The sequence below is a fragment of the Diorhabda sublineata genome, chromosome X, assembly GCF_026230105.1.
Source record: "Diorhabda sublineata isolate icDioSubl1.1 chromosome X, icDioSubl1.1, whole genome shotgun sequence".
Classification (NCBI taxonomy): domain Eukaryota; kingdom Metazoa; phylum Arthropoda; class Insecta; order Coleoptera; family Chrysomelidae; genus Diorhabda; species Diorhabda sublineata.
This window is the reverse complement of record NC_079485.1, coordinates 25,752,579-25,776,694: the sequence shown is the minus strand read 5'-3', so window position 1 is coordinate 25,776,694 and position 24,116 is coordinate 25,752,579. Positions and strand designations below refer to the sequence as shown.

The following is a 24,116-nucleotide window of genomic DNA, read 5'->3' as shown; positions in this document are numbered from 1 at the left end:
AGTGTTGCCTTATCTTAAAACTTAAGTAGCAACCTTCGTAGCAGTTCGTACCACTACCAAATAGTTATTCTGAAATAAATTTTTTCGCCGAAAATATATTCTTACGTTGTATATTTTCAAAATGAATTTGTAACTTCAATATTTATGAGGATATGATAATAAATATATTACGTTAATGGACTTGCAGCGTAAATGAAACATAATATCAAATTAATTTGACCTTGTATCATTTGTGTAAACCGACTATAAAATAAGTGGTTACTAGATGATAGCCCATACAAACCACAAAATAGAAATTTGAGGACTGAAATTTGAATTTAATTGCTGGGGTTTTAAATTATATCTACGTCAGTATACGAAGTCACGAAACTAGCGGAGCTTGGGCTAGCAACATTAAATTTTTTCAAATGTCAATATCCTTAACCTTCCGTTAGTCGCGCGGGTATTTCTACCGTATTTGGTCGCGTCGTATCTAGCAGATACATATATCAAATACATTTTTTTTTGTTATTATTATTTTTAATATATTAATACAGCAAATTTTATATGAATACTTCTTTTCTCCACTTTTAATTTAACATTTTTTCAAGTAAAAAAAAATAATTATTTTATATGTAAAATGTGTAAAATTTTAATTAGGTTATCGACAGAACTAGGTTTAAAGTTACATTATTTATTCAAAATATTTTACAAACTTATAAAATTAATCGGAGTAATCACCCTCTTCAATTTCTTTATTATAACATTTATTACAAATCATATTTGTATGAAGTTTTGTACATAAATAAATTCCACATTTTTTACAACAATATGCAGACAGTGACGTTTTCTTATTTTCTACATAGCATGGTTCGCATCGCTTTCTATTACTTGGTCCAGGTGTTGCCTCTTGAACTTCTTGTTGTGCTTCCAAGGTTTTGTAATTTTTGAGCAAATCTTTGGTTTGTCGTGGAAGACTTTTTATTTGGGCCCTCACTTTTAGTTGTTCGTCTAGCAAGGCTAGTCCTCATTTTTTCAAATATTCTCTTCTTGTGACAAACGTATTTTTGTTTCCAAGCAATATCACCCGGCGAGTTGATTCCAGCTACGTTCAATAAATGGTAAAAAATTACCAGGCCACCTCTTAGTTGATCTAGCAACATTATAAGTAGCGCAAAGCTTGTCGACCACATCAACGCCGGATTTTGTGTTGTTATAAAATGATATTATTTCTGGCTTTTTTGAAGCATCTTCTTCCACTTCGTTCGACGCCACATGCAAACTGGAAATAAGGACTACGGTTTTTCCTTTTTTCGGGACATATGAAACTAACATTTCATTTTTTGTATATCCAAATAAACAAATAAAAACTTAAAAACAACAAAATTTTCGTTTGAATAATTACAAAACGTCGAAATGAACGAGAACTTATCCCAACTAAATCTGAATATAAACTGCCGCTTTTGGTCGCGCTGTATCTAGCAGATACAAATCCGGCGGTCGGACGGGTTTAGGGTGGCCAGGGGTTGTAAAAGTAAAATCAGCCGATTTTACTTCTAGGAAAGGCTTCGAGATACATCTGCCGAGAACTACTGCAAATTTCCATTTTCTAGAACTATTACATAAATATTTAGCAAAAAGTTAGCCATGTATCTCGTAGATACAGGCGCGACTAATGGAAGGTTAAGTAGTAAAATCTAGCTGCAGTTGAGTGGTACATACCATATTGCATCGGAATATGAATTTTGTCAAGAGAACATGTGCGCGCTGTAATCTTCTATGATTTCAAGGTTAATAACAAAATCAGCAACAGTTGCAGTGTACATTTGGTGATAAAAGCGGTAACGAGCGAATTTGAAAGGGGACGCATATCACTTGGTGATGAGGCACGTGCTTGTAGGTTCTACTCTTTAGCTACTGTTGGAAACATTGAGAGAATGAGACGTATTATCGAAGAAGATTCAAGATGTATCTATCAAGTGATTGAGATCACTCTTAGTATTGGTCTCGCAACAGTAAATTTAGTTTTGTATCATCATTTTCATGGGAAAAAATTGGTACTTGTTCGGTGGACAAGGCAAGTAATAATCGCACAGGAAACCTTAGAAATGTTAAATAATAATCTATATCGTATTATTTCTAAAATAGTCACAGATGCTGAGATATGTACGCATTTTTGTTTCATCGTACAAGATTTCTGGAAGCAATTAAGTTCGAAGATTCTCCCTATTTCAGATGTATGGTTTCTGGTTGTTCTTTACCCTAAATAAACATCTATGTGGTCGACGTTTCCCAATAGAGAATGAGATGGATGAAGCAATTCATCAATTTTGTGAAAGTATTCCAAAAGTTGTTGGCTTCAAGTTTTTAAGATGTGAAAGCTTTGGTTACAAAAGTGCATTAATTTTGACTACTCAAAATCAGCGTCACTTGTATATTATTAATATAAGCTTTCTGGATATAAATATAAATATCTTCTTTGTTTTCTCAAGGTTTAATTGTGCAAACATTCCGATATAATTTTATTCAGTGTCTATTATCAAGACAATCTCATTGTGTAAGGTCCTGTTGGTTAGCTACAATCTTGTAGATAACATGTGTTGATAGAAGTTTTTTTATTTAATTCTTAATTCACTGCCAATCTCACGATAAGCTAAATGAAATACGTTACTTATTGTTTAAAAAAGGAAGTTATGAACCAATAATTCATTTCTACATTTAAAAATATCCGTACTTTATTCAATATTGTAGTATATTGTATATACACTGTTATTATGTTTTACCTGTTCATCAATTCAGTTTGATTTAATACTTGTGTTCATACATCCCATGTTTACTGTCTGAGGTAAATAAATTATATGATGTTAATATACTTAGTACTGAATCCTTCTCATTGGTGGATAGTCGATATTATAAAAAGATCACTTTATCATTTTATTCTGTAAAGAAGAACAGATTTTAAATGAAATTGAACAGTTATATTATATGTACATAAAAATATATACACCTATATAAAATTGTATAAAATCCAAAATTCATAGATGTATGGCTATTTATTGGAAGGGCATTATGCACACTATTATAATACCTGGCATTTTCCTTATGGTTTATAGGGAAATTTGAATTTTATAAAATTTATTTGATTTTGATACAAGGTATATTTGATTTACATTGTTGTATTATTGTTGGATTTGAAATTTTAATATGATGTGACCCTTAAATTTTAATCCTGAATCTACTAAATGATGCCCAAAATATTAATACATAAATATACATTTTTATTTATTTCTAGATATTGTTCAATTGCGCTATCGCTACTATTTTGCAAATCAATAATAAGTTTTTTATGGGTCCTAAACTATTTATATTTGTGTACATACGTCTTTATAAGTTCTCAATTTTTTCACATGTTGTAACGTACGTGTGTTATTGTTAGACTTTATGTCAACTCAATCGGATTGAAAATAAAAGCCGAATTACTTCACCACCTGCTTTCTTAGCAATTTCGTCAGAAATGTATCCCTAGGAAAAATTATAACTTTTCACAGTTTCTAACGCTTGTTAAACGTTATTACTTTCATGGAAATATATGTCACGTTCAAAAAGTATTGTATTTCACTTTTTCTATTACTGGAACCTGGTTTCTTATTCATTTGGCGAGTATGCTATGATAGAATGCATCACAATACGGCTATTCGGTAGTATATTGGCATTCATTTATTTCATAACGAATCCGAAATATTCTTGGCTGCTTAAAACAGAGATTCTGGTATCCATCTTTCTTCTGACCCCTCATGCAGAATAGTTATTCTTTTACCTTCAATAGACGGAGCTTTGGTGCAACATTTTTATGAACCATCAACTCATCCTTTACTGGATGTACCGTGGGTGTCATACCAAGTCTCATCTAGGTATTCCGATCTAGCTGTATTTATTTATATTCTATTCTGAGTTTTTCAAGGGATCTGACTGCCTTTTGTTTGTTGTTTTGATTCAAAACCCTAAATGACGTAAAGTACGCCACAATAAATCTCACCATCATTTTCCTGGAACGGTCTCCGTGAAAGTGACAATAACGTTGGCGTACATTCCATAAAGATAGTTTCGAATTCAATCTTGAGATATCAATGAAACTTTTGCACACAATTGTCTTTTTTTGTGTTTTTTAGGAGCTATCGAATTAGTCACAGTTTTCAAAACTGTACTTCAGGGATGCCCGTTAAAGCTGAAGTCTCTTTCAATGAAAATTATTTTTCGTGGCCTCGCTCAACGGGCAAATATTTGCGCTGTTTTATAAACATTTAAAAAAAATTATAGAACTTTATAATAAAAACTGTTTCATAGTTCGAATTTAACTGACACAGCCGAAGGAGTTGCGACCATACATAATCTGACCCTGTTTTGGTCAGGTATGAATATAAGGGTAGAGTCTCTTCTATTGCATCTCATATATTAACTGGAGGCTAGTCACTTTCTTGAGGCCGTTTGACATGATGTAATACAACATGCAATGCAAGACGCAATATTTCTTGATAAAAAGCATGCACAGATGAAGTACATCTGATTGTTTCATGTAAGATCTTGACATTATCTTTCGTAAAAGTTCGTTAGTTTCATTATTAAGCTATGTACAAAATATTAGTAAAAATTTGAGGTTACAAATTTGTTTACTTTTAATGTTTACAGAGACTTGCATGCAATTTCTTGCATGATCGTGAAAAATTCTATGCAATTAGTGGCGGATGTCCAATAAATTGTGTCGATCGATAAAAGATGACTTTATTGATTCGTATATTCTGAGTTGTCCAAAGTTGAAGCGTCACAGAATTTTTCACAATGGATAAACTGGATACAACACCAAAACAAATTCGCGAGGAATTGTTAAATTCGGAAAGTGGAAAGATGGTATGTTGTATTAAAAAGTGGTTATAGAAATTGACAAAATCACACATAGAAGACGTAGAAAAATATGTTGACACCAGAAAATACGGAATAAGATTATCGGAGATCGAAGATCAACGAGACAGATTAAGTAGACATCTTATTTTCGCATACATTTTTTGAATTTATGGCGGATTTAGAGATAATTAGTTGAAAGGAAGTGTTGATTTATTTTTTTATAATATTCTACAGTCTTTCAGACTTTGTTGATTGATGATTTGATTATATCTACATACGCAAAGTTTTGTTCTAATTTCATAGCCAAACTTGAAGGTAAGCCATTGTTTTAAGTAAGCAATATATATCATAAACCTTCTGTAATATTATTGAGATATTACTAATTAATACTGTTTAAAATAAAGAACTTTTATGATTAAACGTAAATCAAGATATAATGAATGAGTATCTGCCAAGGTAGGAATTAAAATGAAAAGAATAAATTACTAATTGAAATATCAAGATACTCAGCTTATCCAAAGGCCAAATTTCTCACTTTACGTAAGGTATTGGAATCTGGGTCAGTAATACTTAAAGTACGAATATTAGAAAAATATTTATTGCGCAATGCATTTAATAATAGACGAGTGCAGAAAATGCAAATTTGTTCAATAGATGCCATCATCGATATAAAGATAGGAATCAAGATATGGAAAATATATATTTTTTATAATATTCGACTCAAACAAAATGTTTTTTACTGTACATACTTTCACTGATGAAAATCATAGTCAAGGTCGTATTATTTTTAAAATCGTGACAAGGTAATTAGACTTTGTTGAAAACATTCTTGATTTGTTGAGAATTAGTTAATTGAAGATACGGAGTAAGATAATTACACTTGTTAGGCATAATTTTCATTGACTACGTTTATTAACGTTGATAATCATATTATTAAATTCTCAATTATTACTATTATTGGAAATGAATTACTTCAAATCAAAATTAATTCTAATTGTTTAATTGTTTAATAGATATTAAACGGCGACTAGAATTTTGTAATTTGATAACCCGCTATTCTAGGTATGTTATTCTGGCCACAGCAGTATCAATATAACCTTTCGGGTTTGGTAATAAGCAAGACTGGTGTTGGACTTGCAGCACAGCTTTACGCCAGATCCACACATTGGGGCCAATATTTGGTCCAACGGTTGGTCCAACGGTTGGACCAACTAGCTTATGTTCGTAGAGCTTTTAATAGAGTGCTCACACGTTGGCACCAAGGTAATTTCTTTCTTAATTGGACCCATATTAAGATGTGTAGGCGTGTAAAAGAAATTGCATTGTGTGCATTCGCTGTGATGACCGCTAACAACTATGTTTTGATTTTAATTCTATAAAAGAGAAGTCTTCGTGAAATGAAATAGTATCTAAGTTACACATCTCCATATGTATCAAGTACTTATATCATATAAGTATCAATAAATGTGTGGCTGGCAAGACGAGCACTAACATCTTTCAACATTGGCGCCAAACCTTTCTAGTCAATTACACAGAGAAGAATGCTATTGGCCCCAAATGTATCGAACTGACTTTAGATTCGCAAAATCAAGACCAAGATCGAATAGTGCAGACTTATGTAAGATGAATAGTATTAGAAGACTCATGCTAGACCAAGACCGAGCAAGTTCAAGACCAAGATCGAGTAGTGCAAGACTTATATGATACGAAGAGTATTAAAAGACTCATGTTAGACCAAGAACGAGCACGTTCAAGACCAAGATCGAGCAGTGCAAGTCTTATGTAAGACGAAGAGTATTAGAAGACTCATATTAGACTAAGACCAAGCACGATCAAGACCAAAATCGAGCAGTGCAAGACTTATGTAAGACGGAGAGTATTAAAAGACCTTGCTAGACTAAGACCAAACACGATCAAGACCAAGCAGTTGATATAATCCGAGATGTTGACTTGAAATCTGATAAACCTATAAACATACTTAAATTATATATTTTGGTCACTATCTGACTGTTAATATAATTTTTAGATCTAGAAAAAAGTAGCCAATAATATTTTAAAAAAATATCTCTGAATTAGTCTACATAAGACAGGTTAATTTCATTTTTCTTATATTCTTGTATCAACAACACTCCATTTCTTTATCCTTCAATTACGAGGATATATTGAAAAATTCTTAGCCTACTATAGAACCAAACAAAATTTCAATGTCAAAATATTTTATTACTCAACATATTCTCCTCTTAATCGGATACATTTATTACAGCGAACCTGCAACGTCTCTAGACCTTTCAATAAAAATGTTTCTTCTTGTTCTGCAAACCAGACCTCCACACCTTTTATTATCTCCTCGTTGGAAGAAAATTTACGACCTTTTAAACTTCCAGTTGAGGAAAGAGATGATAGTCAGACGGAGCCAAATTTGGTGAACAAGGGAGGTGTTCTAGTAATTCAAACCCTAAATCACGAATTTTTTGCATAGCAGCATGAGATTTGTGTGCAGGGGTGTTGTCCTGCAAAAACAAAACACCTTTGGATAGCTTTCCGCGTCTTTTCTCTTTAATTTTTTCTCGTAGAGTGGTCAGTAATGTCGAATAGTAATCTCCAGTTATTGTTCCACCCTTATCCAAAAAATCAATCATGATTACTCCATGGCAATCCCAAAAAATTTAAGCAAGCAACTTTTCCAGCAGATTTTTGGACATGAAACTTCTTAGGTCTTGGAGAACCAGAGTGTCGCCATTCCATCAATTGTTGCTTTGTTTCTGAATCGTAGAAATGTACCCAAGTCTCATCTATAGTAACAATTCGGTTTAAGAAGTCTACATCGTTCTCAAATCGATCACAGATCGAACGTGATGCTTCTACCATTGCACGCTTTTAGTCAACATTCAAAAATTTGGGGATCCATTTTGCAGCAATTTTTCTCATGTCCACATTGACGTGAACTATATGATGAACGCGTTCGTAAGAAATATTCAATGTCTCAGATATCCGTTTTAGCCCAATTCGACGGTCTGATGAAATCATGTCATGAACTGCATCCATATTTTCGGGGACTGACACAGAAATTGGCCTTTCCGATCGATCATCATCTTCAATGGAAAATTTACCTCGTTTGAAGCTTGTAGTCCAATTTTTGATGGTCGTATACGAAGGACATTGATCACCAAGGGTATTAAGCATATCTTCGTGAATCTGCTTACCTCTTAACCCTTTCAAATATTTGATGATGGCTCGATACTCCAAATTTTCGATTTTCACAATTTCGGTAGACATCTTTTTTCTTTTAATTTATTGCGTAACTCTGGTTTATTTTTTTGACGTCAAACTTTACACTGACACTTCTAATAAGTCATTGTTCGTTGCTTTGGGAATATTTTGTTTATGCATGGAACTGGTCTAGACTAACTAGATATCTACGAAAAAAAGTCTTGGCGTGACCACTTAATACACTGCAAAACCATATCAACAAGATCAAGTCTTGGTCCTGATTTTTGGGTGAAAATTTTTTTGCTTTGAATTTATCATTGTATAGCCTTGTATAGAGTTTGTTTTCTGTTCTTTTCTTGTGCGCGTGTTTATGTATGTGTTTTGTGTGTGACTCTGTAAGTAAAGTATTTTCGACCCGCCTACATACACACACAAACACACATACGGTTCTACAATAGTGTACTTGCAGAGCCGCATAGAGCACCAAAATAGCTCCTTTATATTTGAATTTACAATGAATCTGTGTTACTCCTAACCTCAAATATGAGATCGAAAGATTATTATGCTTATGATTAATATATTCAGGAATATGTATATGTCTTGGTAATAATTTTAATGAGAAGTGAACTAAATCATAGATTTTATGACAGAATTCAAAGTATAGACACATTGCGTTATAACTAATGAATTATGTCTCAATCTAATATACTAATTGACTTTAAATTTTAATTGTAACAAATGTTGCGTAATCAAGCCGGTTAGTGAAATCGTTTATTTCGTCAATAGAAATAATATCACACTATATTGAATAAAAATAACCCCCTGCTCTCTTAATGAACAATTAAATAGAAAAGTCAATTTCCTTTTATTTGAATAAATAATTAACTCCTAACCATTTCTTCAAGTGAATCAGCCGTCACCTGTTTAACCAAACAAGTGAAACTTTATGAGATGCTGTTTTTTTTTAAAGTAAATATAAACAATAAGACCGTGAAAATAATAGTATTTTAGATTAATTTTTAAAATAGTAGTTTTCTTAACAACTTTCATTCCACCAGATAGAAATTTATACAGTGAACAGTTGTTTTTCAAAGTATTCATTTGAATATTTGACAATCTTAATATATGATTCTTTTGCAGTAATTTTCCATTGTAATTGTGAAAGAGTACGAATCTATGACATTCACTTCCACTAACAAAAGCTTTTTTGCTTTTTTACACGTTTACGAGATAAACATAAGATTTTTTTTGTTTCAGCTTAACGTGCCTCGACAGCGCTGGTCATTGCCACACAAAAACAATCATATGATACATAAGTTAAATAAAAGTACACAAATACATATATTTTCTCAGACAGCTTGGTTACTTTAAGAAACTCCAGGATTTTCCTCATTTCTGTCATGTAGTTGAGTATCTTCTTGTAATTGGTTTTCATATCAAACAGACACAGGAACGTGTCAACTTAGGCAGACTTGACGACTTTCTGACGATATCAAATAGTCATGAGTAAGTTTTGTATGGTTGATGAGGAGTCTTCTTATTGTCACAGCTTCACAGTTAGTCTCCAGATCATTGGCCAGATGAACTGGGATTTCAGGATGATTCTTTGTGGCTTCTTTGGCATGGCGATCTGCAGATTCGTTTCCAGCGATACCAATGTGCGATGGAAGCTAGATGAAAGAGACTGTTATATCAATAGCAATGAAAGTTTGATAGATGTCGTGAATGGTTTACAATTTTGGATAGCCGGTGGATATAGTTTTAATTGACTGTATAGATGAAAGGGATGCAATACATATGGCGATATGTTTATGAGAAAGAATGATAAAGTTGAAAGTATGAAGGATACTGTATAATTAACCAGAGTAAAACCTACACGTCGAAGGTAACCGGAAATAACTTATGAGTTCATAGTTTGTAGTGACAGCGCAACCGACACAGGATTCAGTTTTTTATCCTTATCCTTTTATCCTTATAAATAATTAGGTCGAAGAATTTTTTATGCAGAAGAGATTGACGTCTCAAGAAGAGTGGTGCTTCATTAGCTTCAACATTGACACTAGCAGCAGGGCTTGAGCGGAAGGCGCCAAGACAGAGGCGACGAGTAGTGATGTGTACAGAGTTCAATTTGTCAGTTTTAGATTTGGGAATGGACCATAGTCAAGCTTTGAGCGTATGAGAGCTCTGTAAACTCTTAGCATATACGATTTGATAATCGGTTTTTTTCTATTTTTGTTCAGTATCAGGGATACTAACAATATTATCGACCTTCTTGAAAGTACTACCGTATTAGATAATATTTATGATTGGTACATGTGTTATGTGAGATTATTAACAATCATTGTTTCACTTGATCTTAGGCTATTATTTTGAAACGTTGGAGGTATAGCTTACAGTTACGAAATTTTATGATAAATTTTCTCTATTCAAAACATAATTAACATTTTAAAATGATTAATGGAGTAATTTCTTCTAATAATAGTTGTTAATGTCTTAGTTAAAAGGTCATTCTACATTTAATTATATTAGATTTGTGATGGAGAGACGAAAATATTATTTTCCATACCTTTGTTTGTTGTTACACACAAATATAGTGAAATTGATAGAAATAATAATATTTTTTCAGTAGAATTTGCTACTTGACTATTTAAAATGATTGGAATAAATAAATAAATATATTAACAACACGTTTTTTAAAATCAAAATCTATTTGTTCCTTGGTAAATGAGAGAACAGTGTTACAACAGCAGTTTCCACCAAATTTGATGCATTGAATTGAATTAATCTAATTATACTTCACTTTTGTCCTCATCTAAATCCGAACAAGTTTCAGATTCCCTCGTATTAGATTAAATAATCAAGGAACATGTGTAAATTGCTCCATCACTATTTTTAATCCTAAATATATTTAATCGTCAAATTATTTTTATTCGGTTCTTCTAAATTTTTCCACTTATAATAAATGTTTAACACAGTGAAATTCTACTATATATATATATATATATATATATATATATATATATATATATATATATATATATAACAGTACTGCAGGCCCTATAGGCTCATGACTTGAAGTCTCTTTATTGCTTTTCTCCAACTCCTTTTGTTCACGGCTGCATTGCGCTTAACTTCTGTAAGTTTTCCTTACATGCATCTAGCCATTTTCTACGTGGACGCCCTCTTCTTCTTTTTGTGCCTTCTCCACTTGTTAAGGCTCTTTTCACTCACCTGTTTACTTCTTTGCCCTTACTATATAGCCGATCTCTGCATGACCATATAATCTTTAAATCTCTACATTCGTTCTTCTTTTCGATCCATCTTGTTCCACTCTTATCCCTCCAAAAAATTTTCACATTCCTCTCTCCAATGCGTTTAGCATGTTTTCCGCTTTCTTATTCATGACTCAGCATTCACTACTAAGTAGCTAAAACAATATCTGTTTTAGTAGTACGTAGTGCGGTCCATGAGGTCTTGGCCTCATATAGTAGAGTGTGATAGCAAAAATCTTTATGTATGCACGCGTTCGTGAAAAGTTTCAACAGCTTGCTGCTTTGATCCATCTTATTATATTAGCTTGGATGATCACTCCGTCAAGTTGTTTTAAAAAATGTCTCAAACTGAGTTCAGAACTGTTACAATTTTACTAAAAAATTAATAACATTACAAATCAAAAACAGAATGGAGGTTGTTTACGGTGATCTGCGTCCATCATTACCAAAAATTAAAAATTAGTCGTTGGAGACGAGACTAATTAGAAGGTGACCCACGTGCGAGAGGTCTAGTGTCGGCGATTACTACAGAAAACATTAAAGTAGTGGAAGTAACCAGCACCAAAAAACAATAGATCATAGTATTTGAATACCATAAATATTATTGCAAAGTGGATGCCTCGAATTCTCAACGCAGTGCAAAAGCAGCGTGGACTAGAATGTTGCGATCGTGACTTCTAGAGCTTGTGTTTGTAATTTGATCAATTGTAACGGGTGGTAAAACTATGGTCTTTCACTATGATCCGACATCCAAAAGAGATTTCATGAAGTGACATCGGAAAGGAGAGCTCGTGCCAAAAATATCCCCAAAGAATATTTTGGGACTGCGAGGGTATCCTTTTGATTGATTTCTAGGAATGAAATACAACCGTGAACGCGGCATATTATTCTGACTTAAAAAATTATCGAAAAAGGGTGCGGCAAACTCAGCCGAGGTGTCCGTTGGATTCATGACAACGCTCCAGTTCACACTTCTTCGTTTTCCAAGGCTACTGTGCCGATTGTGGCTTCACATAGATTAAACACCCTCAATAAGTGACATGATGGTCATCAATAAACAATGCTCGGTAACTATTTTCTCCTCTTTGTGCGGATCTTCTTAAACTTTCTCCGTCTTTCTTTCTCTGCTTGAGTGAATGATCATTAAAAAAAGAAAATGATTCTAACAGATTTATCAACTCATACTTTAATACTTTTTTTTGTATAGTATGTGCATAAAAAATAATTATTATGATGGTTTCCATGAATTAGGGAACAACAAAGTTGTCGGTCTCTGAGGTTTGAGCTGGTTTTACCTCTTATCGCGATATGATATAAAATCTTGATTTCTTCAATTTCTCATTTCTTAGACCTTTTGATATATTGATGCATCTAAATGTTCTGGATTTTAGGTCTGTTATGTTTCAAAATTAGTTTTTTTTGATAGTTTTTAAAAGAAAGATAAATTTTGAAAGACATCTGGTTTATTACATATTGTCTGGAAAAACCTCAAACCAAATTAACATTATTTGTGATGAATCATTTAACAAGGGCTATATAGCTTTATTGAATGACGTGATATACAGTTTCAGATCAATAAATACAATAAGTTTTACCTTATTGCTAGTTAAACGAACATAAATATAAATAAAAAAATTGATGAAAGTGATTTTCTATACAGAACATGACTGTGGATGGAATCTACAATATGTTTTTATCTTTTTCAATGTTGAATATAAGTGTAGAGTAGCACACATTCAGTGAAAGCTGGCCAATAAAAATTTATCTACAATTTATATTCAATCAATTAAAAATTATGATACGAAATGTCTTCATGGAATTAAACTATAACACTTTCGTTGAATTATTAGTGAAACCGACGGCTTCATTGGATTTTTAAAAATTCACAACTTTTGTCTGATGTGGTGAGCATTTAAGTATCGAAATGGAAATAATTATAAGAAGAAATGTCATTTATTTCCTTGCCAATAAAATCCATGCACTAGAAAGCAAGGCCAACTATAGAAACTTCTGAAGAATGTTTTGGTATATGTCAAGGTTTTTAAACGAGTTTTATTGAAATAAGTTCAAAATTTTTGTGTTTCACTTCCTTATCACTCAATTGGTATGCACCACACACTATAAGTTAAGTCAAATTGTTAATACATATAAGATAAAATATGATTGTTAACTAACGATGGAAGGTGCTTAAAATTATGATAATTCTCAATTCTCAATTTAAAAATTCTTTGCAAACCTACCGCATTCTGAAAAGTTTTTGAAATATTGCCATTTAATATATTTATATTTTAACAAAATACTTGTTTCAAAAATACTCAAAAAGTGAACAAAATATACTAATTTTAATTTTGAAAATACGTTTTCATTTCATTTTATTCTCTAGTTTGGTAAATAAATTTAATACTTCTCAATGAACGTATACCGGTTATGATTAGCATTAAAATGACATATACAATTAATAAAAACTTTTTCCTATAATGCTTTTACTTTTATGTACAAATCAAACATGTGTCTTAGTTCCTTAAAGCAGAGAGGAGGTCAAATTGTGCATGAAAATTACACTATTTTCAATATTTTGTTACCTATATATTCTAACTTCCCTTTACTATCGGTGATAAAAGTTCATTCTTGTATTTTATTACATAAAGTACTTCTATATTTATCACGTGGTTCGTACACGAAATTTTCCGACGAATCCACTTCTACAAAACACATAATAGAATAATGTGTAACATTTCCTTAATATTATTTTTCTTTCTACACAAAGAAAATGAAAAATCAGAGGTTTAATAAGTAATTACAATGATAATGCGGTAGAAGGACATCTCTCCGGGGGATGTAAATTCGGCCAAATTAATTACCTGACCTTTGGTGTCACAAAGGTCGTTTCAAATTCACTGGTAAATTCGGCCAAAAAGTATCACAGATTAGTTAGGTTTGGTTTCAGTTCTTAAAATCAGTCGCTTGATTTTATACTGTGTAAATAGTTTGTAATATACTTCACAATGTTCAGTCACTCAATTGTAATATTTCTATAATATCTAATTCAGTTTTTTTTATTTCAAAATAGCACCCTAAAATCTGGTAGTTCACTCAAATATTGCATCTCAAATTTCTCTGTAAGAATTTACCAAACCAAAAAATCATCTTTCTGCTATCCGAATTTACTACCGCTCCATCTCCTTCTCTCTTCATCCTTTTCTCGAGGTTTTTTTCTTAGAATTAAAGGTGATAAATAAATGTGACTACCAAGACATTTGCTAAATCAATAAATAACTATGTAAGCTAAGACTACCTCTTACTTGAAAGACTTTGTAAGTGATAAGTGTGACATAACGCTTTTTGTATTACAACACACTGCTTGTTTAAAAATTAAATCAAAATTATATCAAATGCGAAAGGAACTTTCTCAAATATTTGCACACATTTACTACACACTGGTGATTGCTTCTGAATATTTTGCAGATAAATCACTAATGAATATTCTAGAAATTCAGTTATGATCATCTGGCATTTCTGGTCAACAGCTAAATAGTTTTGCTGTGGATTGGAATATTTGGATCAAATCAAGGCATAATGAGAATAGTTGCGACCTTATGGACATATTTCGATGGGAAAAACCACTAACTAACCATTTAGAAATTTACACTTGGCAGTACTATAACATCAAAGTTATAATTGACGAAGAAAATGAATGTCACAACGAACATTTATTTTCAATTTTACTCTATACCTGCATTGATTTGCGGGCTGATTGAGAAAACCATATTGAAAGAAACATAAAATAATATGAATAATTCGAATGTTATTTCTCAATAATTTTTTTGTTTGTAATTGTTATAAGACTGGCTAGAGCATTTCCCGTACTCGAAACATGTGAAATATAGTGTGTGATACAAAAATACAGTGAATTTTTTATTACAATCAAAGCTGATATAAAATATGAATTAATACAGTTTTTGGCTGTAAGGAGACTAGCGCTGCAACAGAAAAGTACGCAGGCGCCAAAGGTTAGCGACTGTCAGCCGTTTAGCCCGAATTCTACTCTCTTCAATACGATGACTGGTCTTCGTTTGTATAGGGGTTGTTTTTTGTTTTGCCATAAGTATGTTCGAAGTAAACATATAGTAACGGATTGTTGTGAAATTTCACGCGAAACCTGGAAAAATTGCAACTGAAACTTATAATTTATTGAAACAAGTGTATGTCAAGGAATATTTGTCGCGTCCATATGTTTTTGACTGTGTTAAATGTTTTCAAGATGGCTGAGATATTGGAGATGACTCACGTTCGGGTTGTTCTGCCACGTCATAACCGGCTAAATATTCGTGCAATTGCTCAATCTATAGGAATTGACAATTCGACATAGAAATTTTAACAGGCGAAAAGTGTGTGCAGAATTGTTGCCGAAAATCCTCACATTCAAACAGCAAGAACCTCGCGATAATATTGGTATTATTACTTTAAATGAGATTGAAAATGACTCAAACTTATTAGAGAAGGTAATAATGTGTGACGAATCTTGGTTTTTTATCTGTGGTCCTGGAACAAAGCGCCAGTCCACGTACTGGAAGAATCCAACTTCAACAAGAGCCAAAAAATTGGAAATAAGCAAATCAAAATTCGAAGCAATTGTTTTTATCCATATTCATGGAATTTTATACCTTCACAGAGTTCATGAAGGTGAGACTTTCGAACATTATTATATTCACGTTCTTATTTAACTCCGTGAAATAATACGAAAAGAACAAATCGAATGATGGAAGAAGTTATGGATTATTTATGAAGACAAGGCGTCAGCTCATCCTGCACTGTCCTTCAAGAGGTATCTAGCCAAGTAGAGCATCCTAGCGTTATATCACCCACATTATTCGCTGGATCTTGCACCGTTCTCTTTCCAAAGGTCAAATTTGCATTAAAAGAAATAAGATTTGAGTCCGTTGAGATTGGGAAAGAAAAATTCGCGCACATCCTGGAGGAACCGACAAAAAAATATTTCCTGATGGGATAGAGGAGGGGTATTTATTGGAGGTGATAATAAATTAATATATGTAATATTAAAATAAAATATTTTATAATATTCTATATCATCAGTCAAGTCAAAAATGATGTTAAGTTTTTGTTTCCGCACACTTTCTATTTTTGGAAACAACAGGAAATGGCATATTGTTGAATCTGATCTGTGAAGACTATTAGTGGTTAAATGAAAAATAATTTTAATACTTTGCATTAACATGATGAGAAGAAGGCTGTTGTCTTATTTTCCAAGTAGTATCACAAACGTTCCAATAAGTTGTGAAATTTTTTTACTCGGATAGTCCCTCGTCCATTTTTAGATCTAGCATAACATTTGTAAAGGGTGTCTAGATGCATGTTTCGCAACCAATAATACAAACACGATCTCACTGAAGCTACAGTAATAGTAAACTGATAAGCCGTAACCTAATTTGTCTCTGGTTGCTATCAATTTAATAATAATAATTGTTGAAAAAAATCAATTCATAGTTATATCATGCAAATTCTTTATTCTCTTTTGTTTGTCAAGAGACTTTCTAGTTTTTTTTAATTCAAATATTTTCGGTTCAAAGAATTCAATACATTCTTAAAGTTCATTCAGACAATAATTATAAAAGCGGAAACAGGATGCGTTTTTCACTACATATACCAATTGAAAATAAATATCATAGATAAATAAATATGACAAAAAAAACTTCAAATAATCATTTATATTCCATAATACGTAATATTAATATTACTAAAAAAGTAATACAGATATAACTCACTAATTATAAAACCAATACATGAATGAATTATGTTTTCATGTTGAATTTGTCCCAAAGCCAAGCCTTCAATGCTCATTTTAAAAATGTATTAGCTGCTGAATAGGTAAGATAAATTATAGGATATATTAGCGTACCAACCCAGAACCATTATAATACCTGATACAATCAAGGATGTTTGATTTTTTCATTAAAGATGGGTTTCAAAGGACATCTAGATTAAAAAGATGATATCATAGTATTAACTATTATTATATGCAATAGTATATTAATTTGTGTTCATAGGCCACAATATTCGAAAGGCTAAATATTATAACTCACACGAATCACACAAACAAGAAATCATATATAAACTTGACATGAATTCAGAGCAATAGCTGTCGTCGAGCATACGGGGTTTTACATTAAAATTTTCTAAATAAATCGAAAAAATCATCATGCTTCGTCGATCGGACAGAGATTTTCCCATCAAAGAATATTGTTTCTTTTTTACTTCATTCATTGACAAGTGGACTTTTACCTCGTGAACCATACTCTAAGAACTTTCCATTAAAAATGACTACAAGCCTTGAGAAACTTCGTGTTAGATACTTTTATTCTTCATCTTATTTTATTTCACTCGTTTCCTCTCAACTTCGTTTTAGCTGTCTTTTACCATTTCTGTTATATCACCCATTTCTATTCAAAAGAGCTCTACTTGCATATATTTCCACAGATATTCTGCTTACCCTTCCTAGCAATCTTATTATTTATGCCTTTATTATTATAGATTATTTTCAGATATCCCTACTCCTTTATTAGTTAGTCTTTTCCATGGCCTATTTTCTATATTTTGACTCCAAATATTTTTCTTCCCATATTTAGGGAGTAATTATCCTCGATTCACAACTCTCTAGTACTTTTTCTATTTGATAATACGAATCGACCGCGTGGGGTCATTAGCGTCATTAAGATTTACAAGTGATGTTTTGTACATAAAATTAATTTGAATCTGTATGAGCCTCAGAACATCAATAGATTCTAAAAACTTTTGAATTATGCTTAACACATGAGGTGCCTAGAATGTCTTATAGTTCGCCAGAAGGAAGTTACGCCTGATGGCGTTTCGTTCTAAGTAAGTAAGTGATTCACAGAAAGTATTTCATTGCAATAGCTGCATTTTGGTTCAGGATCTTTGCTGATTTTTTCACTTTGTTTAGTTTAGTAGTCGCACTTTTCCATTAATTTTCCACGCACTATTTATTTTGGATTTTATAGAGGATTTTATGCTCCCACTTTATGCCCCTGCTTTTTCGTTACCATACATTTCTATATGGGATGGTATCCATAAGAAAGAAAAAATCTTGTGATTTTGTTCAGCAAAATAGAGTTCTGGTCTTATTTTAGAATTAATGGGATGGTCTGGGTAGGTAGTTTGTAGTTGCAAGTACAACCATCATACTCATTCTCATCTGGTGCCTTGTTTATAAACTTCAACTTGTTCATATGTGAGAATTTTTGATTTTTCAGAACGATATACTTCACTTTTCCATTTCAAATATGACATTATTTTGAAATATTTGCTAACGTCATTGCGTGCCATAAGGGCACTTATGGCACGCATATGCATCATCGTACTGCCGAGCTGATTTTTTATGGAGGAATTACTTTTCTTGCAGAATTTTTAATATCCAAATGAATAACCAAATGAACACTTTTATTAATTATTCTACTATCGATAATCATATTAAGCAGTCACGAACCAAAGACAAAAATTGTACGAGAACGCAATTTAAATAACAGCGTCTTTTTGATTTGTAAACAAGCATTTGTTAGAAAATATAGCAATGGCAATTTTTGCTATTTACAATAACAATGTCATTCCAAATTTACCTATTTTATTATCAAGATAGGGCAAAAAATATTGTATGACATTTGTGCTGAAAGTGATTTTATTCTGTTTGTGAAATTTTTTGACTCGCTCTGCTCATTTTACAAGTTTTCATTCACAAAATAAAACATCACACTATTTTTCAAGATGTGATATCTCATCATGATCTAACCATGCTTCAGGCTTCTTACTTTGCCTCAAGTGCTTGTTCCCCCCTTTCATAGTACAAGATATTTCATGCAAATTAATGCAAACCACTTTATTGAGTTAAACATTACGTTCCCAATTCTACTATAGCAAATATCAGTTTAGATCAGCATTCCTAAATCGTAACTGGCAATAATAATGCGGTTTTATGAAAAAATATGATTATATAGAAACACTTGCATTTGCACATTCGAATATGATTATTTATTTATAAGCCGTTCATTATATTTCTGACTAGTTTATACCTCTTAACACATTTAGGTGATCCACTTTTTTGTAAGACCACTTTCAGTTTTGCATAAATTATATTTAACTGGATTTCTCGCAGTGATATTGTTATAAGCTTTTCATGTACTCATTAACTTCGCTAAGCCCGTTAAACCTGTCATTCGAAGGTTCGCTGTACCCCCAAACTGATATAATCAAACCGGATTGAAATGGAGTCTATCAAAAATCTTTTAAGGACACAACCTGACCTTGAAATCGCTAAAACTGAGTATTTAAAGGATTATAATACGAGTCACGCGGCCTCATTGATTTCCTACTTTGTCTTATTAAACCGATATGTAACAGGATATGTTTATATTAATTTGCGGACTATCTGGTTTATATTTCAAAACTTGTTCCAAGTTTATCCGGTATTTCTTAAATTGATAGTTGCATGGAATAATCAATCTTTATTCAGGTTATGATGATGAAGTTGAGTTGATGAGAAAAGTTGCAGTTACCAAAATAAATAACCAGACTGTAGTCTCCGCAATGTCACAATCGTTTCAATGATTGTTGCAATTATGATTTTCTACACATTATACGGAATTAAATGGTTCGTGTACTTATTTGAGAAAAATATAAGACAGGTCAACATAAATTTTAATGTTAAGGGTGCTATCCGCAGGTATAGAATAGTGCATATTCTTTATTATTAGTGAAACACCCTCTTGGGATCATGGATCTAATTTTTGTCAAAACATTTTCTCATAAGTAGTTAAAAAGTGTCAGCCAATAATCAAACAAAATCGAGGAATAATGTGTTGTTATCTGCCAGTTGTTAGAAAAGTTGAAGTGGCAAAATATTTATCAGAGATGTGTCCTCATAATTAACAAGATTTATAAACTTCATGCGAAATTCAAAGAGAACTTCATTGAAGATGATGTGAAAGTATTTTCTCACGTATCGAGAAGAATCAAGTCAAGTTCACGTCAAAATACCGTACTATGGAACTTTCCTAAGAAGAGTTAACAGAAGCTAATTCAGATGGTAGAATGGAATTCTGTGAAAGATCGATAAATTCAGCTCCCATATAAAAGGGGAGGTAAACCGATAAAATTGAAGATAATGGTCAGCAAAAAATCTTTATTGGATCTGTGAGACACATATTCATATCCCCAAAGTTAAATAAACAATTATCATCATAGAAAAACTAAAATAAAAATCAACTTAAATGTATCTGTAACTTATTTCACAAGATGATGATGCTAATCACCATTTCTTTTCAAATAATATATTAAAGCACAGCGAGGTTACACCCACATATTACCCTCTAAAAAATGTCTATTCAGTTAGTACATATCTGCATCTCCTCGGTGGATAACTCTAACATTAATTTATTGTTTCGTTGTCGGAGCAGGAGCATTCCATTAATTTTAGATCAGTGGCGGCTCGTGGTAAAAAATGTTATAAGTTTTATCGGCTTCCATGTTCCATGTTCAAATGTTGGAACAGTTGCCCTACAATTCTGAATCATCAAGCAATATGTACTTCACTTTTATCGTCTTTAAAGAAAATGAGGATGTTTTAATTTTCAAAAATTTTCTGGGCATCTTAAACAGATTAAACATTTCCAATACCTCAACCATGATGAGAGCAGTTGCGGCTAATTCATCCTAAACATTTAAAATTCCAATCATTGACGCGGAGACAATTCAAATGCCTCATAAATTTTGATACAATCAATAGTTCTTGATAATATGTAATTATGCGACACATTCTCATCATGCCTATATATATTTTACCAATAATCACAACCCAATTGAGCAATATTATTGTTTGATCCTATTAACCTATACTCCATGCAATTATAAAGTTGTCCTTTTATGTTCAAACTCTAGTGTCCTATACCGTCGGCCCCTGTTTTCTATCAAGCTTTATCGCTATCAAACAGCAAGCAAGGAAAATAATATATTGCATAATTCAATCATTTTTGGTTATGGGGTTATCTTTCTCTCAATTCTATCTTTTCTTCGTATGAATATTCACAGAATATTTATCATCTTTTATACTGCATTTAATCACGTAAACATATTATAGTATATTGTTATTCATTTCAAATCGTCCTAGCGAAGTAAGCAGTTCGAAAGGTAACAAAAAAACTATTTAGGTACATGGCATCTGTTCATCGTATTAAGCGTTGCGCAGCGAACTTCTCTAGTTAAACACGCCACTGTTTAAGACCGCTAGGACTATAACATGGTCATTCTAGGTCATGTAAAGAGCGCACAGAACACTTACATGCATCTCAACATAATATAAGGTGACTGCGAAATATTAAAAATTATATATTATTAATTTAGACCAATATTCAAATCCTACAGTTAACATTTTTTCAGTTCTTAATTTTTTTTGATAGCTCTGCAGCAATGCATTAGCCGCCCTTGTTGCAATAACAATACGTTATAATGAGTTATATCATGTTGGCAAAAAATAATTGTAATTGTAATTTAAATTACAGTCTACACAAATGAGTGTGGCCAAAAAATACAAACTGGCTATTTTTATATAAAGTTTTCATAATAATTTCAATTAACAACCGTTTAATCCTACATAGATTTTTATTTGTACCAACCGTTATGGATTTAGAAAAAAGTTTACCAATTATCAATACAAATAAAAGTTTTTAAAGAGTTATCAACAACAATGTATCCTGAATTTGACCCAAAAACCATGCAGATGGTAGGTAGTGCCGTTCCTGATGGAGCCAACGTTTTTCTTATAGTTTTTACTATTTACCAATGGAACTGTCACCTAGTCAATCTAACATTCGTGTAAATATAATTGCAACTAGTTCAAGTAATTAAATAAGAAGTGAAACATTTTACAAATGCAATAAGGAATTATGTTCACTGATTTAATTAATATATGTAGCACTGTGTGGATATTTGATTTCTTTATTTACTTGATTTCACCTATGACGTAAACATTCTATTGGTAAACTAAATATTATTTATTTCAATTATGCGTAGACGGTAAACCAATGCGCTCGTGAAATTGTTTATGCTGTAATGTATTGAAACAAAGACTTCAACAGTATTTACAGTGGAAGAAATAAAACACAAAAAAGGGCAAAACCTAGAAATTTCTGAGCAGTAGGAATTTTTGTAAACAAAAATTATGAATAAGAAATAAGACTTACATTTTTGCAGGGAAAACTAGATTTTGAAAAAATCATGTCAAATGGTTAGAAAATGGAAAATTTTTAACCCGAAAAAAATTGCTTGTGGGTTTTGAATTCGCGAGCTTAAAATTGGGATAAGAAAATATATAATGGAAAGAAGAGTGAACTATATGACCAAGTTCTTAGTAAAAAATATATGGCGAGAAAAAAATCTGAGTAGAGCTCAAAATAAACGTACATAAAAAAATAAACAGTTCTTGTGCTCGGTGTTAACAGTTGGGTACTTTCAAAGACAGTCAAGAGTAGAATTGAAGCAGCGGAAATGTACTTACGAGGTGAAGGTGTTCACTAGAAAGGTTTCAATACGAACTGATGTAATGGGGAAAGACTAAAATCTAGAAATAACAACTTGGTTTGGATATCTCAGTAGAATTGACAAAAAATTGCTGAATCTATTATTACTTCAACAAAGGTTACGATGAGGATTGATTTGTATTTTACGTCTATTTTGATACATATTTTATTTTTAGTCTTCCTTAAAGCTCGATTAAAAATGGAAACGGAAATTAGATAAAGGAAACGCAGATAAAAAATCGATCTCTAATAATAGAAAAAATCATTCAATATTTATGAAATGGATTAAGTCATTAATCATTTTAACAAAATTTATAATTCTATTCTGTGAATTTTGATGTAATGATATCATTTTGATAGTTGCTTATTTTTCGTATATTAATATTAGAACAAGACAATTAAATGAAGTGTGTGTGGGTTCGAATGGTTTTATTGTGTGTGATCAAATGCCAAAACTATTTTCCGAAATGCCGAAATACATTATTTTGTATTCATTTTAGCTTTAACCATATAGAAGTTCTCCGGAATATTTACTTTGTAACTTGTTTTTAATTCTATTTAATTACAAATTTGTATATATTGATATATATTTTATGTATGAACAGTATGATCAAGATTGAATATAGTGCAATTTCTAAATCATAGCTTGAGCATTACTTTTTGTTATGTTGTGTATACTTAGCACTAAGAAAATCTTGTGCATGAATTAAGTACCGTAAATACATTTATGTTGTCTCAATTATGTTGTTGAAGTACTTCATATACGAGTATTAGGTAATTTGTGTCAAACTGAAAAGGTCACAAAATGTATGCGAAATTTTTGATGTCATCGTCGTTTATCTTTAACTATTTAGCAGTTTTATTTTTTTAAATTTTAATTCAAGAGTATTACACAATTACAACTATTATATTAATTATATAACACTTTGCAAAACCCAACTGAAGATTCTTCTCTTCCTTCACTTTGTAACAAACAAAAAACAATTCTCATGTATTACAACAATAAATTATTATTTTACTTGGCATACTGACCTTTTTATAATGAGAAATCATTACTGACTTGTATGTTTTTGAAATGATATGCTGAACATATATAATTTAAAATATTAATACGTTCAACAAATTTCAATTTCTTTGCAACAAACTTAAAAAT

General features: G+C 31.7%; 1 protein-coding gene and 1 long non-coding RNA gene across 5 annotated transcripts in view; both read right to left on the bottom strand.

The window, feature by feature from the left end:
- The window catches only part of LOC130451413 (uncharacterized), a 111,612-nt gene that overhangs the window by 74,653 nt on the left and 12,843 nt on the right, over window positions 1–24,116 (bottom strand). The gene's annotated exons all lie outside the window — the stretch shown is intronic.
- Window positions 498–24,116, bottom strand: LOC130451414 (uncharacterized). The gene is made up of 2 exons (XR_008910727.1): window positions 23,996–24,116; window positions 498–2,918 (listed from the first exon to the last, which is right to left on the bottom strand). It is a non-coding gene; the product is annotated as an uncharacterized LOC130451414 (long non-coding RNA).